Source organism: Nothobranchius furzeri, chromosome 17 (assembly GCF_043380555.1).
Source record: "Nothobranchius furzeri strain GRZ-AD chromosome 17, NfurGRZ-RIMD1, whole genome shotgun sequence".
Lineage (NCBI taxonomy): Eukaryota > Metazoa > Chordata > Actinopteri > Cyprinodontiformes > Nothobranchiidae > Nothobranchius > Nothobranchius furzeri.
In genome coordinates this window covers 56,701,130-56,719,159 of record NC_091757.1, presented here as the reverse complement: position 1 = coordinate 56,719,159, position 18,030 = coordinate 56,701,130, and the positions used below count along the sequence as shown (strand labels likewise).

At 42.8% G+C, this 18,030-nt stretch overlaps 1 protein-coding gene across 5 annotated transcripts in view; it reads left to right on the top strand.

Annotated features, from left to right (window-relative positions):
• Nucleotides 1–4,468: 4,468 nt before the first annotated feature.
• slc20a2 (solute carrier family 20 member 2) overlaps nucleotides 4,469–18,030 on the top strand; it is a 62,913-nt gene continuing 49,351 nt past the window's right edge. For 3 of the 5 annotated variants that reach the window (XR_011517029.1, XM_015973187.3, XM_015973185.3), the window contains exon 1: nucleotides 4,469–4,738. The gene's annotated coding sequence lies outside the window, so the exon portion shown is untranslated. Of the gene's footprint in view, nucleotides 4,870–14,917; nucleotides 16,523–18,030 lie in introns of those variants that run through there. The other 2 variants (XM_015973188.3, XM_070546231.1) reach the window with 2 other exon arrangements.

Genomic DNA, 18,030 nt, shown 5'->3' with positions numbered 1-18,030 from the left:
AAGTGCAGCTCATTGCATAAGACAGTGTTCCCATGAAGAGGCCCATTCCATGCTTACCTGTGTTTATGTTACATTCAAACTTTAACAAGAGAGATTCAAATCTTGATTTCACATCAGATGAAAAAAGCAATATGATGTAGGTCATTTTGTTGATTATTTTTGTTTTTGGAGCTATATTTCTTTATGAATTCCTGTGACTCTTGGGCTAATTGGTTGGTTGTTTGTTTGTTTGTTTTGTAAAGTTCCTAACTAAGTATTGATTATGAGTTTAAAGTGTGCAAAAAGCAAGGATGTTAGTAAACACAGCCTAAACTGGAAAAAAATATATAAGTAAATCAAAAACATGTACACATTTGGTCACACAAAGAAAGAAGATAAAACCTCAGAAACAAACCTATTGACCCATGTTCACAAATGCATTGCTCTGTTTTAACATGTATTCCCTCTGCATGAAACTTATTGAATTATTCTTGTAGCATTTTTATGTTTTCTCTTACTGAAGAAACGTCCAGAACACCTAAAATCCCAAAGGGAAAGAAAGCAGAATCACTAAAGTCCTTGGCCACTAGATGGAAGCAGATGTGCAGTTACTGCTGTCTTTGGGTCCTCTGGTCAGAAAGACATGAAAATATAGACCAAATTTTTATGTAAAAATTAAAATAATAAGATATCTGGAAATGTCAAAACAACTTTTAAATCATAACAAATTCGAGCTGTTTAAAGAGCAAGTCACCAGATTCTTACTGAACTCCCACTTCCTGTTTGAAAAATGCAACAAATGCTGTTGCCTTGCAGAACACTGACAAACACACACACACACACACACACACACACACACACACACACACACACACACACACGCACACACACACAGGCTCACACCTGCATTGTGACATCACATTGTACCAGCTAACGATCTAGGGCACCTCTTAGCCAATAGCGATGGCAGATTTAAATTCAAATGCAGTGCAGAGTGTTTACCTGACAACGGCACAACACTGACAGTTTTAGGCAGAAAATTTAATTTTAACTAAAATGCACTAAAGTGCAAAACTATTGACTACACGTGTCTGCAGCACGATTAGACACACATTTATTAGTTTATTAGAAAAAAAAGTTGATTTGGGGGTGACTTGCTCTTTAAAAAATGATAATTTTCTCTATGAAAAACACACTCAGTATATAATAAAGTATTTATCAGTACACATTAAACGTCATGGACAGCTTGGATATAGAGAATGGATTTTTCTTTGGATGCAAGTCACAAGAAGCAACGAATATTTACACAACACCTAAAAGTAAATGCTGATATAGTAAACAACGTATTTTCCTTCCAGTTAATACCACTATAAACTCACCAAGAAATAGAGACAACATTCACTTGTTAATAAGTCAGTGTTTTTATTTTGTTATTATTATTATTATTATTAAAGACAGTGAGTGTTGCTGGGAAACTAACACGCATCAGCTAGTGAGCTAAATTAGGGAAAGCAACACCATGGTAATTGTTCATGGCTCGCAGAAATCAGATGTCATCAGGATGGTGTTAAAAAGTATGAATGTTTATTTTTTAGCTGTTCTTATCACTTCTGTATAAAACCAACTTGTTTCTTTTAAAAAGCCACGAAGACAGTCTGGCTGACACATTTAGAGTAAAGGTTTGTTTGCGAGCGTGTTCAAATAAAGCCGTCAAACGCTGCGCCCAGCAGGCCTGCCTGGGCCTGAGCCTCATCCCGTGTGACAAAAACTCATCTGAGACACGTGTTCTGTTTGCAGATCCATAGGTTAGTTACGCAAGTCCCAACAGTCGGCTTTAAAACTGCACCTTTCCCATAGATTTATAGGTTAAAAACAGAGGTTCGATTGTAAATACTACAATAGCTAAGCAGAACTCGTAAGAATGAAACGTCTCTGGAAAAACAAAAATAAATAAAGTTAGTCAGTTTCCTGTAATGATGTGATGTTTGTTGTGTGAGTGTTAAAGAGGCCGACTGTACGTCTGAGGCACAAGATGCTAATCCCTTCATTTGGTTAACAAACATCCCATTAAAATAATTGGGTTGCTCTTTTCTGAGCTTTTAAAAAGTTTTGGTTCATATTTTTTCTGATGCTTTGGAGGTCCTGCAAAGTTTTTCTTTCTTCTTCTCAGCTACCTTCCAGCACCCGACCATTTACAGAAAGGATTATTCATTTCTGCGTAGCATTCAACTTTAATCTACGAGTCATTCGTGCAAAGAAAAGGTCGTAATCATCCTATTTTTCAAGCGGTCATTTTCAGATAGTTTTTATTTTGCATCATAGTGAAATGGGTAAGCAAATACTATAAATCAACACAACAATTTAGTGCACCACCCCAAACTCTGGCCCCCAATGAAAGATTTCTAGGGACGCCCCTGCATTTTAAGCGCTTGCACGCACAGATAAATGAAATTTTAATATCTTGGTGTCTTATTTGCAAACAGTAGGATGGAGTAAGAAGTGGAATGATGGATGTGTGATATTTCTGCATCAATAAGGGCATTGCTTTAGTTTGAAGTGGGGTAAAAAAGGAATTTGGCTGAAAGGCAAAACTCTTGTTTCACTGTTTCTGTCTGTGCTCTAATCCTCACCTGAGGTCATGATCATCACTTAAAGAACAAGATCCTGTATTAAAGTGTTAGAAATGAGCTTGGAGAAAAGCTACCTCATCATGAAAAAGGGACAGCCGAGCTGTGAAGGTTTTCTGGGTATGTCCCACTGAGAGAAGACCACTGGGTGTCCCACTGAGAGAAGACCACTGGGTGTCCCACTGAGAGAAGACCACTGGGTACCCCACTGAGAGAAGACCACTGGGTGTCCCACTGAGAGAAGACCACTGGGTGGGCAGTAATTAGTATCTTTTTAGCATCTTGGCATCATTCATATGAAGGTTGAGAGTATTGCAAGGAAAGATGGAGCTCGACGAGTGGTTTGGTGCTGCGTCTGCATTGATGCAGACGTTGTACTGGTTTGTCAGGGTGAAGAGAGAGCTGAGCCAAAAGGCAAGCTCTTGATTTACCAGTGGATTCCAACCCTCAACTTTGGTCACGAGCTTTGGGTAGCGACCAAAAGAACAAAATCAAAAATATAAGTAGCTAAATTGAGTTTTCTTCGCGGGGTGGTTGAGATAGGATCAGAAGCTTGGCCATTCGGGAGGAGCTCGGAGTAGATCTGCTGCTCCTTCTCATCGAGCGGAGCCAGTTGAGGTGCCTCGGACATTTCGTTGGGATGCCTCCCTGGTGAGGATTTCTGGGCACGTCCAACCTGCAGGAGACCTAAAGAAAAGACCCAGGACATGCTGGAGTGATGCGTTTCTCGACTGGCAGGGGAGCACCTTGGGATTGCCCCGAAAAAGCTGGCCCAAGTGGCTGGGGAGAGGGAAGTCTGGGCCTCTTGGGTTGCTCCGCCGCTACGTGACCTTTACGTGCAGAAAAACAGATGGATGGCAATGTCTCAAAAAAGCTAACAACCTCAAAAAATCCACAAGAATTCACAACCACTTTGATTAGAAAAAAGCTTTAGTGATCTAAAAAAGTCACTGCAAGCCAAACAACTTTTCAGCTGAAGACACGATTACGCAAAGTGTTATTGAAGAAAGTTCAGTTGGTAATTTACGATGGGTATTCGGGTGGGCGAGGCAGCAGGGATGGGTGATTCTGACTTGTCCCAGTCCCACCCTAACCAGTAACAGACTGGAGTAGTCATGTCTCAACAAGACCCACTCAAGGGGGACAGGAATGTTTCAGTTAAATTACAGCTTTGGTGACCTTTCTGTCCATTTTAAAGCAATAAAAAAAAACTAAAAACACATTCCATCTCCCATCCCATCAGCAGACTGAGAGCTCTCTGTGTTAAAGGCTGGCTAACAATCACCCTTCCAAAGACCCTGCTTTCCTTCCTCCCTCCCACCCACCCACCGCTGTTGACTGGCGCAGACAGTTACATAACACCTCGAACACGTGGTCACACTCATTATATATATATATATATATATATATATATATATATATATATATATATATATATATATATATATATATATGAAAATGTATGACATACATGCAATGATCACACAAAACCTCGTTTTGTGAGCGAATTAAATCAAAATGGAGCCATTTGTGCGATTTTCCTAGAACCGTTTGATCATTTCTTTATTCTAGTGAAGGTGCTGTTATGTTACTGATGTTTACTTTCACCGAAAAAGAGCAATAAAGGTGTTTAATTTCACTGCATCCCTGCAGATATGATGTCTCAAGATTATGCAGATTCAGTTTTATCCAGGCTGATGTTCCCTGAGTGACGTCATCAGATCTGAGGCTTTTATATTGATTTATTTATTTCATGTAAATAAACTTAAAGTATTGTCTCTTCATATGTGTCACCTTGTCTCCTGACTGTCTCACTCTCTCCCTTTCCTGTCTCACCAAGCCCCCCCCCCCCCCCCCCCCCCCGGAGGCTGTCATCCGGGAGCAGCAGCGGTTGCAACGACGGCTCAGCCCCTCCAAGCGCCCGGATGAGAGCAGATATTCAGGGCAACATGGTCGCGCGAGCCGGCTGAGAGGAGGGCAGCCATTCCCGGAGACACTCGGACGACCACTGCTGGAATCTGACATTTTCCACGCAACTTACGTAAAGCGGTTCTGGGAGACACAAGAGGCGTGGAGGCGAGGAGAACGGGAACGGCGGCGCATTTCTCCTCATCTGGTGTCCTATTTCGTTGGTAAGAGAAAAACCCGCTGGCCGTGCGTCTCTCTGGTTCCGACGGGGCTTTTTGCCGCTAACTTACTTTCCCGTGCGCATTTCTTTGTGGTGAGCGTCTGCGAGGGCTACGTTTAGAGAGGAGCAGGCCTGGTGAGTAAAAAACGAAAATGTCTATTTAAACGAGCAGCTGCGGCTCGCGCTCCTGCGTGTTCGCGTCGCCAGCTCCGCGTTTATTGTTCTGTTTCACTAACAGGTGGCAACATTTGATCCAGAGTCCAGACATTGTGTCCACAAACGAGTGAGTGGAGTTGCTGCACGCGTGTAACTCGGAGCGGCACCGACTCGTGGTTCATGTGTCGCGTGCCAGGCGTTTTGTGGCGCGCGAGGAAAACAGGAAAAGACGATCAAACATGAGCGCTTTGCGTCGCGAGCCGCTCTCACCACCTCAGAAGCCGTTTGGTTGTCACGCGAGTTCATTTCGGAGTTGTGTTTATCGACTCGCTACTGAGCATGCGCACTGCTCTATTGCCCAATAGTAATAGTAAATTGGGACCAGAAACGTGTCAGAAATGGATCGGGACGCTTCCTTGGTGTCTGTTCATGTTTTAACTCCGCTTTGTTCCTGCTGGATGCTTAATGGGAGCAGCTTTAATTACAGGGACTTAAGGACATTTTGTTCACTGCAGTCACGGTTCCTGTGAGGACAAGCCCGTTATTTATTGTGACATGTCATTTGTACCTTCTACTGGGCACCATGCAGCCTCACTGCTACCATCATGACTCTGCCAACACATGCAAACAGAGTGAGAACACATTAATGTGAGAGGAGGATAAAAAGACAGCCTGTAAAAAGGTGAAAAGGCATTATAAAAATGAGTTTTCATGTGTAAAGGTACTGATATGTAAGGTCAAAGTGGAGGAGTATTATTTGTATAAAAAGAATCAGAACTGGTCAATAATTAGATCCCTATATGTGCCAAGTTTTTATTTAGTTGAGCACAGAAACTGACTTACTTCCTATTATAAAGAAGCAGCTTTATAATAGGAAGGGTCACAGGTCAGCCAGGGGCGGATTTAGCAATTTGGGGGCCCAAGGCGAACACTGACGTGAGGCCTCCTTACACAATATTTTTGACAATCTTATCTTTAACTGGATTTGCGAAACTCTCCCCTCTTCTGACGTGAGTTATTTTCACTTTTTATTAGTCCTCCTCTTTTTTCCTGTCTTTCTCTCCCTTTGAGTGCTTTCTTCTTCCTGTCAGTGCTCCTGTGCTTTTGCCTTTCTTTTTTTTTCCTTCTATTTTCCATTTTGGTCCATGTTTTCCTCCTTTAAACATTTTCCATTGTCTTTCCTTTCTGCTTCCTTTCGATGTTTACATCGAAAAACGACGTCACTTTCAGAAGTGAAGATAAAAGCTTTTTTGAAGTGAGCTGCTTCTTTCTCTTATTGGAGCCACGAGGATAACTCCATTTATGCTTCATGTTTTGACTACTGCTTTGAGTTTGTTACGAACGCCCCCGCCTCTCTTCTTCTTATTTGTGGTCTTATGGCACTTGGCAAACAACAATTTGGTGCATTACTGCCGCCAGCTGGACTGGAGTGGAATGGCTACCAATCACTTCCTGCTTGTGCATCGGCATTTTATAGGAATAGTCCATTGTGGCATTAACAGAGGGGTGCCAGCAGTCAGGGCTAGGGGGCCCCCCAACATAAGGGGGCCCCAGGCGGCCACCGACCTATGCCTAATGGTAAAACCGCCACTGAGTTCAGCACAGTAGGAAAAAACGTTTTTACATGTTTTTAGCTGATAAGTCTCCCAGAAATAGTTAGAAAACCAAACTCCCCCTGCTAAAGGTCACAGGTCAAGGACGGCAAGGCAGGATTTCTCCGCTTCCGCCTTCACTATAAGTGAAGTTACATTATTCTGTCCTTTTCCTCCAAGTGTGAACTCTAAAGTGTCCTACATTTCATTTATTAAATCCCAAATGTCATCTCCAGAAAGGCCGCTCACTCTGGGGTTGAGAAATGATAGCAAAGTTTTTAAAGGAGTGTTGAATTCAGCCAGTTTAATTTAAACTTGATGCAAAATAAAAGTTAAAACAGCTCAACTTAAAAAAACTAGGAAGCAAACCAAGGTCAAACACACCCAACTCGGATGTACGGAGAAACTGAAACGTACACATGAAAGCCTGCTGTGAAACGTTTGGAAATAACGGCTCGCCCTGAATGCATCACATTGCTCCTCAGCACTGCGGCGGATCGACCAGGAACCTTTTTTTACATAACTGATTAGAAACCGATATTGAAAGCTCCCGAGCTTTGTTTACTTAGACATTTATGCTGTTGGACGTAGCGAGTTTTCACGCCCGCTGCCTCTCTGTGGTGGCTGTTGTGTAAATGTTGGTAAACAGAAGGTGCACACACTTCCAGATGCTCAGCTGTGCTTTTCAAAGAACGTCATGTTTGTTGCTGATTGAATGAATGTAAAATTACACCTCTTTAAAAACAGCTGAAGTATAATGGACATGAAGCAGAAAGTCACTTTTTTCTGCATCGTCATTCTCTTCATTACAGATAATTGTCCTAAATATGTCTTATCCTATTACCTTCACAACCGTGGAGGTACGTAACAGCAATAGGGGTTTTTTGTGAGTTAATAACTAAATTGGCTGTCTTAATAAGAAATTGTGTGATTTTTGCTTTCAACAAAAATTAACCAGTTTTAAACAGCTGGGAAATCCACCTGTGGCCACTTCTCGCTGCCTCGTCTCGCCTCGAGGACAGATACGGGGCTGTAACGTGATAACGTAGACCTATTAATAACGACTTCCTTCTCTTTACACACTCGTGCGATAGGAACAAACATACAAGAGCACCTTCTGGACATTTCGTTGACAAGAGCGTTTAATGAGAGCCTGTCGCTAGCCCTTCCCGTCCTTATTCAAACCATCATAAAACCCATTTCAGAATTGTGTTGGTATAATAATGCTTGTGCCGTTTTCTTTATCAGATCAAGTGCATAGAGAGGGAAATGTAATAGAACAAAGACTAAATATTCAGCTGGCCACTCTCTCAGCTGAGGACACCTGAGCTTTAGTGGTTTCTACCACCGCTGGGATGAAGTGGCATCTTCTCATTAAAGATGAATGAAGTCTTTAGCTCTGTGCAGCCCTGCTTACACATTTTGTGTGTAAGAATTTGTACCTTTTGAAAAGTAGCCCAGATTCTTAGAAAAGATCTCTTAATCTTGCTCCTGGGCTTTCCAAGCTTGTCATGGAAGGATTTTGTACACGAGCACAGCTGAATATCCACCTGCTTTGCAAAACGCTGCTTTTAGCAAACCGCTTTGGCAGCGATTAGGAAGAATGAATAGATGCGTTTCACTGTACTTTGACCTGCCTTTTGTGAGTTTAATCCTTTTGGAAAAGAAAAGAAAAGAACGTCGGCAGAGTGACTCACTAAATAGGCGGTGCTGTGGCGGCCGTGCGCAGCCACAGCTCGGGCCACGCGGTCAGTAGCCAATGCTAACCGTAGATTCAGAGGCTTTATAACAAACAGACCTGTTTTAAGTGTGTGAGTGTTGCTGAACAGCACAGCTTTGTTTTCATGTTCAACACAAAGATAGAGTCCATAGGTTTTCATGAGGGTGTGCTGTCTCCGTACATCCTGTTTGGAAGTTTCCAACAACCATTTCTAACTTTACCTGTAGTTTCAGGTGCGTGTTCACTTCCCCTCAAGCCCATTGCTTTTGCTGATGTCCTCCTTAAGGGAGATTCAGGCGGTCACACACCTCCTCACAACCCCCCTCAGGTTGTGAAGGACCTCTGCATGCTTGTTGTTCTTCATTCCTGTCATGCCTCAGGTAGAGGTCACGTAAAAAGCATGATCCGTGTTTATAGAGGTCTACTTTAGTACAGACAGAAGAAAGCTACAAATGGCTATTAAGGTGGACACTTTAGTTAGATGTGCTACTTAGATTCTAGAGAAAAACACAACAAAAGGCTCCTGGTAAAAGGTGTTGGTTCGAACTTAGTGATGAGTGTCTAAGGGTAACCTGTTATCTATCCAAAACAGTTTTAGAATGTTTACACATTCAGCTTTTGTAAATAAACGTTTAAAGGTGTGGAACACTGAAAAACCACCCTTTAGAGCAAGTCACCCCCAAATCAACTTATTTTTCTGATAAACTGTATAAATGTGTGTCTGATCGTGCTGCAGACACGTGTAGTCAATAGTTTTGCACTTTAGTGCATTTTAGTTAAAATAAAAATATTCTGCCTAAAACTGTCAGTGTTGTGCCGTTGTCAGGTAAAAACTCTGCACTGCATTTGAATTTAAATCTGCCATCGCTATTGGCTAAGAGGTACCCTAGAACATTAGCTGGTACCATATGATGTCACAATGTTGTTGTGAGCCTGTGTGTGTGTGCGTATATGTTAGCGGCTCCGCCCTTTCCGTCTGCTAGGCAACAGCATTTGTTGCATTTTTCAAACAGGAAGTGGGAGTGGAGTAACACTCTGGTAGGGGGTGACTTGCTCTTTAAGTCTTACTTCTGATCATAATCGGGGTGATGGTGGTACAAGTGCTCGCCCTGTAATCGGAAGGTTGTAGGTTTGAGCCCTGCTCAGTCTGTCGCTGTCGTGTTCTTGGGCAAGACACTTCACTCACCTTGCTTGTTGGTGGTGTTCAGAGGCACCGGTAGCACACGGCCGACTTCACTATGCCCCAGGGCAGCTGCGGCCACAATGTAGCTCATCACCACCAGGGTGTGAATGTGAGTGTGAATGGGCGAATGCCTGTGTTGTAAAGCACCTTGGGGGGTTCCAGGACTCTAGAAGGTGCTATATCAAATACAGGCCATTTTAATCAGTTACTCTTGAGTTTTTCATGCAAGCTGAACATGAAAATAGTCTCCTACGCCTTTCTCCTGCTTTAGCTTCTGATGGAAAATAGACGGTGAAACTCTAGGATTTGAAAAGCCTGACAGATTTACGTCACACTGTCACTTAACATTTATGGACTCGCCCATCTTGACTCATGACGGGGAAGGCTGTTGTTCAGGAAAAAGTGGAGAATGTCTAAGCTAGTAGAAGCTAACCAGTAGCATTAGCAACTCCCCTACCGGTGTTGGGCATCTTAGGCTATAAAAGTAATTAGTTATAGTTATAAATTACTTTTTCCAAAAAGTAATTGAGTTAGTAACTCAGTTAACACATTGTAAAAGTAATTAGTTACCTAGAAAAGTAACTTTGAAAGTTACTTTTACCTTCTATAACACAGATACCTTCTATAATATCTATAAAAGATTTTTTAACTGAATGATTCTTAACCTAGAATGAACACTTCAGATATGTGAAAAGTTCATTCAGGAAGAACGTTCTTATGGATATCTGGAATGTTAGTTTCCACTAGTAATAATAGAATTATAGATATCTGGAATAGACTGCCTAATGAATGTTAAAAAGACTGCCATAGAGTTTTAGGGATTCTGAGACATCTCAAACTTAATTCCCACTAGTTCAGTCATCATAATGGATTTCCTTAATTATAATTATTATAGTAACAACAAATCTGTTGATGTCATTTGCAATTTTGACTAATAATACAATTAGTACTAGGCTAAATGAAATGATTGTTACATCAAATAGGAATTACATAGAGGTCCGCCTGTTTAAATGTTAAAACGGCTTGCCAATCAGAGGCGAGATGTCCACATATCAGGATATAAGACTCCAAATCCTGCCGAAGCTCAGTTGTGATGAGGGCATTCATGATGCTACAACTGCCAGTTCCTGAAACTGGTGCGCTGGAGCTTTGTTTCCTTCAGTACAGTTTTGCGAGTGATCCACACCTTTTAAATAATCTTTGATTATCTTCAAATTTCACGTGAAAGTACCAGAGAACATTAAAGATGGACACAAATGGTGATTTGTATTGATTTAAATGAAAAATAATATTGTGATAATATAATTCATCCTAATATCATCCAGCCCTAACCTCAACACAAACATGGATTACCTAAAATGTTCCTGAGCGGTTGTTTTATGTTCTAATCACGTCCCGTCGGACTCACCGATCAGAATAATGATCCTTCAGTCTGGCGTTGTGGTTTTTTTAGATAAGTTCTTTCTTTCCCCGCGCATTCCTGCGGTTTCATTCTCAGCAGCTATCTTGTTTACTATTGATTTATTGTGATGCTTTGTTTAAACGAAACAACTTGTTGTTTCACACAAATGCTTTTTAATTAACTCTAGATTTTCTTGGCGTTAAAGTTGGAAAGCTCATCTCAGCCTACCCGAACCAGCTCTTCCCGTCATTGTGGCACACGGACAGGAGAGGCTGCAGAAGCCAAAATACAGTCCCTCTTTTTATGTAAACATCATATTAAAGTGTAAAAAACACACAGTTGTCAGGGTAATCACGTATTTGTTAGATCCTAACGAGAACTTTACAAACGCATCAACTTCTCATGTTGTCACGATCCTCTCTGAATTTTCTCCAAACCTCAGAATTCAGTGGGCCACCGGTGGAAGTGTGTCTTACTCAGAAGGCAAGACAAAAGCCTCTTTTAGAAAACAATGCCGCCAATTTGCCGCAACGCTGAGCCGGCATGAGGGATAAGCGGTCAGGCCGTGGCGGTAATGTGCCGCAATCGCGCCCTGTTTAAAAAAAGATTACGCAATGGCGGTATGAAGGGGGGTATGGGGTCTGTCCCTGCCCTGACGTGGACTTCCATTTATCTCGGACATAACTTGCTTTTTTTTTGTGGTTTAAAGCTGTTTTTAACAAACTGCTCCTGAAGGTGTCTGTCCTCCACGGTCCTTGTGTAGTCTCAGGTGATCTGAGCTCCAGCTCTAACAGAGAGAAGCTCTTGGAGCTCTAATTCCATGCACAGAGCAGTTTTTGTTTATCTGTTTTCCGCTAGCGGGAAAACAGATAAACAAAAACTGCTCTGTGTTTTAAAAAAGAACTACAGCATGGAATTAGAGATACGACACAGCAAGAACACACCTAAGATGTTCTTGGAGCTCTGCTTCGCTCCAGTTTATCATCTCAGCCGAGTCTGTTAACAAAAGTGAAACTTGCCCGTGTTTACTTTCCTTTTCCAATATGGTCGTCGGCCGGAGCTCGACAGTAACTCCCCGTGTGATCGTGCATCATGAATACACATTCACAAGTCCGATGTTGCAGTAATATTGCCGCCAAGCGTGGCGGCACGAATGCTGTGAAATTCCTGCGACGCCATGCCGCCACGGCGCGTTCATGAGACACGCCGTGGCGGCAGTGCCATGCTGATTTGCCGGCACGGCGTTCCTTCTAAAAACGGCCACAGTGCGAAACAGAATGCAACAAAAACAAATTTATTGTTGTTTATAAAGTTTTATTGTTTAGTTCTGTAACTGAAATATGCCTTTAATTAGTTGCCATTGCCCTTTGATAAATGAGGGAACAGTGTCTGGTGACAAAACCTGCCTTAAAGCGCCTGTTGTTCGGAGAGATTTGCTACTTTTAATCTGACCGGGCACATTCTGTCTTCTGTAACTTGTTGCAGCCGGAGTAGAAACCTGCAAGCGTGTTTCAGTAGGACAGAGCAAACGCCGTAAAGGTCCAGTCATTGCAAAACTACAATGAAAACCTCTAAAAGTTGAAGCTTTTATGTGAAACCTTGCAGTTCTAATGTTATTCAGAACAATGATTCTGACTGAAGGGAAAAAATCCCGTTAGGAGTTTGGTTTCCATGATAGCAGGGCTCCGTGCAGGCTGGCTCTTCTGCCAGTGGGTGTGTCCGTGTGTGTCTGTGGGTGGCAGGGCAGTTGGCACCGCGACTAGCAGTGTCGCGGTCGGAGAACAATCTGTCTCTCTGATCGTGCCACCTCGCCCTGAGAGCACAATCGCCCTGTTGTGTCTGAGTCCTGTTTTTCCACGGGAATGTCACATAATGGCGCAGACTGGGAGTGAATCTCGATGCTGCGTGTGTATTTGGGCTCTCCGTGTGTGTGTCATTAGGAATGTGATGAGTCAGTATTCGTAGGTTTTAAATGAGGTCAGAAGAAGTTATCAAGAGGACTGGGACCCTGCAGATTTTTAACAAGTTGCTGAAACTCATTGATGGAGAAAAAGTGCAGCACCCTTCTGCAGATGATTTAATTTAAGCCCCTCCACGAGGTCGGGGTTGGAAAATTGAGGAAAAGCATTTTGGCTTTTAGTTAGACAAATTCACACCCTAGTGGTTCAGATTGACCTCTGCGTTAAAGCAGGTCTAAATAGTCGGGAATCAAGTCGTTCTTGAGGCTGAAACTATTTATGGTTCCTACACAAATATGGACAGTGGGGCAAAAAAGTATTTAGTCAGCCACCGATTGTGCAAGTTCTCCCACTTAAAATGATGTCAGAGGTCAGTAATTTACATCATAGGTACACTTCAACTGTGAGAGACAGAATGTGAAAAAAAATCCATGAATTCATATGGCAGGATTTTTAAAGAATTTATTTGTAAATCAGGGTGGAAAATAAGTATTTGGTCACTTCAAACAAGGAAAATCTCTGGCTCTCACAGACCTGTAACGTCTTCTTTAAGAAGCTTTTCTGTCCTCCACTCGTTACCTGTATTAATGGCACCTGTTTGAACTCATTATCTGTATAAAAGACACCTGTCCACAGCCTCAAACAGTCAGACTCCAAACTCCACTATGGCCAAGACCAAAGAGCTTTCGAAGGACACCAGGAAAAGAATTGTAGACCTGCACCAGACTGGGAAGAGTGAATCTACAATAGGCAAGCAGCTTGGTGTGAAAAAATCAACTGTGGGAGCAATTATCAGAAAATGGAAGACATACAAGACCACTGATAATCTCCCTCGATCTGGGGCTCCACGCAAGATCTCATCCCGTGGGGTCAAAATGATCATGAGAACGGTGAGCAAGAATCCCAGAACCACACGGGGGGACCTGGTGAATGACCTGCAGAGAGCTGGGACCACAGTAACAAAGGTCACCATCAGTAACACACTACAACGGCAGGGAATCAAATCCTGCAGTGCCAGACGTGTTCCGCTGCTGAAGCCAGTGCATGTCCAGGCCCGTCTGAAGTTTGCCAGAGAGCACATGGATGATACAGCAGAGCATTGGGAGAATGTCATGTGGTCAGATGAAACCAAAGTAGAACTTTTTGGTATAAACTCAACTCGTCGTGTTTGGAGGAAGGAGAATACTGAGTTGCATCCCAAGAACACCATACCTACTGTGAAGCATGGGGGTGGGAACATCATGCTTTGGGGCTGTTTTTCTGCTAAGGGGACAGGACGACTGATCCGTGTTAAGGACAGAATGAATGGGGCCATGTATCGTGAGATTCTGAGCCAAAACCTCCTTCCATCAGTGAGAGCTCTGAAGATGAAACGTGGCTGGGTCTTCCAACACGACAATGATCCCAAACACACCGCCCGGGCAACAAAGGAGTGGCTCCGTAAGAAGCATTTGAAAGTCCTGGAGTGGCCTAGCCAGTCTCCAGACCTCAACCCCATAGAAAATCTGTGGAGGGAGTTGAAAGTCCGTGTTGCTCGGCGACAGCCCCAAAACATCACTGCTCTCGAGAAGATCTGCATGGAGGAATGGGCCAAAATACCAGCTACTGTGTGTGCAAACCTGGTAAAGACCTATAGTAACCCTTTGACCTCTGTTATTGCCAACAAAGGTTATGTTACAAAGCATTGAGTTGAATTTTTGTTATTGACCAAATACTTATTTTCCACCCTGATTTACAAATAAATTCTTTAAAAATCCTGCCATGTGAATTCATGGATTTTTTTTCATATTCTGTCTCTCACAGTTGAAGTGTACCTATGATGTAAATTACTGACCTCTGTCATCATTTTCAGTGAGAGAACTTGCACAATCGGTGGCTGACTAAATACTTATTTGCCCCACTGTACACTGTAGATTGCAAGTTGCTTTGGATAAAAGCGTCTGCTAAATGAATAAACATATATGTGTGTGTGTGTACATACAATGTGTGTGTGTGTAAATATGATATATATATATATATATGTGTGTGTGTGTATATATATATATATATATACACATGTGTGCGTGTGTATATATAATAAATAAACACACACACACACACACACACATATATATATATATATATATATGTGTGTGTGTGTGTGTATAATATATATATGTATACGTATATATGTATATATATTTATTTTATTTTATTTTTTCACTTTTTTATTGCAAGTGTATGTTCAATAGTTATTCTGTCTGTCACATAGGCCTGCATTGTGCTGAGATATATTTACTGGCACGGCGTGTCTGATTTTATTTAATTAACCTGCCGGTAAGATGCTCCCTGCTAGTTCCCATGGCTGGGTTGCTTCACATTAATAACGCCATATTTATAGAGATAACTACAAGAAGACCTCAGTTCTTAATCACGGCCTCATTTGGAAAAGAAAACTTTAAATGTCTAATAGAAAATGAATTATCCGGTCATTATTACCCTGACTGCTCAAGCTTCTTTTTCCGTTTTGTCCTTTTTTGGCCCTGCTTGTGCACTCCACTCAGGCCATGAGAGCTGTTTTGTTGTCTTTCTGGTCGCCTTCTTTTAGCAGCAGAGTGTATCACTGCTCTGTCACACAGAGCTCCTCTTGTTTAGGCGCTGGCCTGGCGTTAACTATGCTAATGGAGGGCTTACGGCTAAACTGTGAGGCATTGTGGTCGTGTAAATGGAAGGTAGAATGGTTGCTATTTTCCTTGCTTTCTTTCTTCGTCATGTTCGTTTTTGCAGAGCCTCGCTGGGCTAAGATGAGTCATGACTTTGCCACTAAGACCTGCAGTCAGTTTGAGCTTTAAGGGGAAAAAAGTGATTGGAAAACACTTGAGAAAATACAGATGAGCATGAGAGAAGCTTAAAGAGCAAGTCAACCCCTACCAGATTCTAACTCCACTCCCACTTCATGTTTGAAAAATGCAACAAATGCTGTTGCCAGGCAGATCGAGAGGGCGGAGCTGCTAACAAATACACACACATAGGCTCACAACAGCATTGTGACATCATAATGTACCAGATGACATCATAGCATACCTCTTAGCCAATAGCGGTGGCAGATTTAAATTAAAATACAGTGCAGAGTTTTTACCTGACAACGGCACAACACTGCCAGTTTTAGGCAGAATATTTAAATTTTAACTAAGATGCACTGAAGTGCCAAATTATTGACGACACGTGTCTGCAGCACGATTAGACACTCGTTTATTTAGTTTATCAGCAAAAAAAAGTTTATTTGGGGGTGACTTGCTCTTTAAAATAAACATCAATGCACTGTTGGAATAGAAATATATTTCCTCTATTAATTAAAGTCAAAGTGCCATTAATTCCTCTCTGCATTGGACCAGCCCTCGTTGGGATGGGTCCATTTTTAAGTGGCGCTCTTGTTTCCCCCCAGAAGTGGAAAACTGGAAAGTATTAGACTGAAATGACCTGGTGGGACCATTTTAACTGTTTGTTTTCTTTTAAATACCCTCTGTTGCTCTGAGGCATGTGGCCAGTCTAGCTGTGATGTTCATACATATTCTTATACGAATGGGGACCGTGCTCCATGTAAGGAGGAGCAGCTGGCTGACTGGTCACTGCGCACACTCGTGACAATGCTATTTCTAGCCAAGTCATTCCTCTTCCCGACTGCCTTTAGCAACAAGAGCGAGTGGTGGATATGTGACACCTTAGGGCAGCGAGACTGGGCGGCGGGGGCAGATGTTGGACACCAGGTTTCAGACTCCACTTTGAGGGTTAAACTACGTACGTGAAGCAGATTCTGGGCAGTGGTTTGTTCAAAAATGTCAAACGGTTGTTTTCTTCTCCCTAGGTTGTTTTGCCAAAGCTCTCGGATGAAGTTTGCCTTCTCTTTTCTGCCGGTCACACAAAAATGAGCTTGCGGTAAATAATAAAAATCCATTTGGGATGTCAAGACCTCGAGTGTTTAATGACGCCCCTAATGGCTTGTTCGTGAAACTATTTAAGAAAGTGATTTCCTCGGTGGTTTGTGGTGATTTTTCTCAGCCCATTTGATGCTCAGCTGAGTCGAGCTGCTGTAACCTGATGAGGTGATTTGATCCATTTCATGGTTTCCGTTTTGCTACGCCATCATCAAAAGGTTTAAGATTTTCATGTTTCAAACAAAAACAGATCTCATACGTCGGGACAGCAGTAGCTCAGGAGGTAGAGCAGGTTGTCCGGGAATCGAAAGGTTGCAGGTTCGATCCCGGCTCTGACAAGAGATCGCTGCTGTTGTGTCCTTGGGCAAGACAGCTGCCAGTGCTCGGCAGCCTTGCCGCCTCTGTCAGTGCGCCCCAGGGCAGCTGTAGCTACATCGTAGCTCATCTCCACCAGTGTGTGAATGAATCTATGGGTGAATGACTGTGTTGTGAAGCGCCTTGGGGGGTTGTAGAACCCTAAGAAGGTGCTATACAAATCCAGGGGCCTCATTTATCAAGCTAGCTTACGCACAAAATGGGGTCGGAAAACTGTGTAAGCAACTTTCCACGCAAACTTTGGGATTTATGAAAGAAAACTTAGCGGAAAAATGTGCACAACTTTAAGTTGACTAAGGACCTGGCTTACGCACATGCTGGACACGGAGAGCACCTGCAGTGCTGCTGCTGAGAAGGATAACATTATGAAATCCTGCAGCGTTATCATTTGTACCGCTTCGTTTTCACACAGAACAAGACCCCCCACACGCACATATGCGCGCACACACGCACGCACGCACACACACACACACACACACACAGCCTGAAGTGCAGAATGCAGAATATCAGCAGGGGGACAGATTGAGACAGAACATCATGTGTCAGTAACAGTGTGTGTCCTGTCACTGTGACCCGATTGATCATGTGACCTGGCTACTTGTACAGGGGCGATCTCTGTTTGGGTGACTGGTTAGCGCATGTAACTTTTACCCGGGAGTCTGGGGATCGAATCCCGATTGGATCATTTTTTTTATATCCGCCACAGATCTCTCTGAAGAAGTCAGCATTGACGGCTTCAGCAACGCTGTGCCACTCCGTGGATTTTCTCTTATTTGCTTAGCAAAAGCACTTCCTTTCATTTCTCCACCTCACCCACAGGTACCTCAACTTCTGCTTCTGTGAAATAGCGTTTCCTTGATCTGCCTTGATCTACGGTCGCCATATCATTGGCGGAGCGCTGCAACAGCCGGCTTATGTATATGCATGAGGTCCGCAAGGCACTTTGCATTGACTATTTATGGCAGTAAGTGGGCGTGGTGAGGGCGGGATGTGACT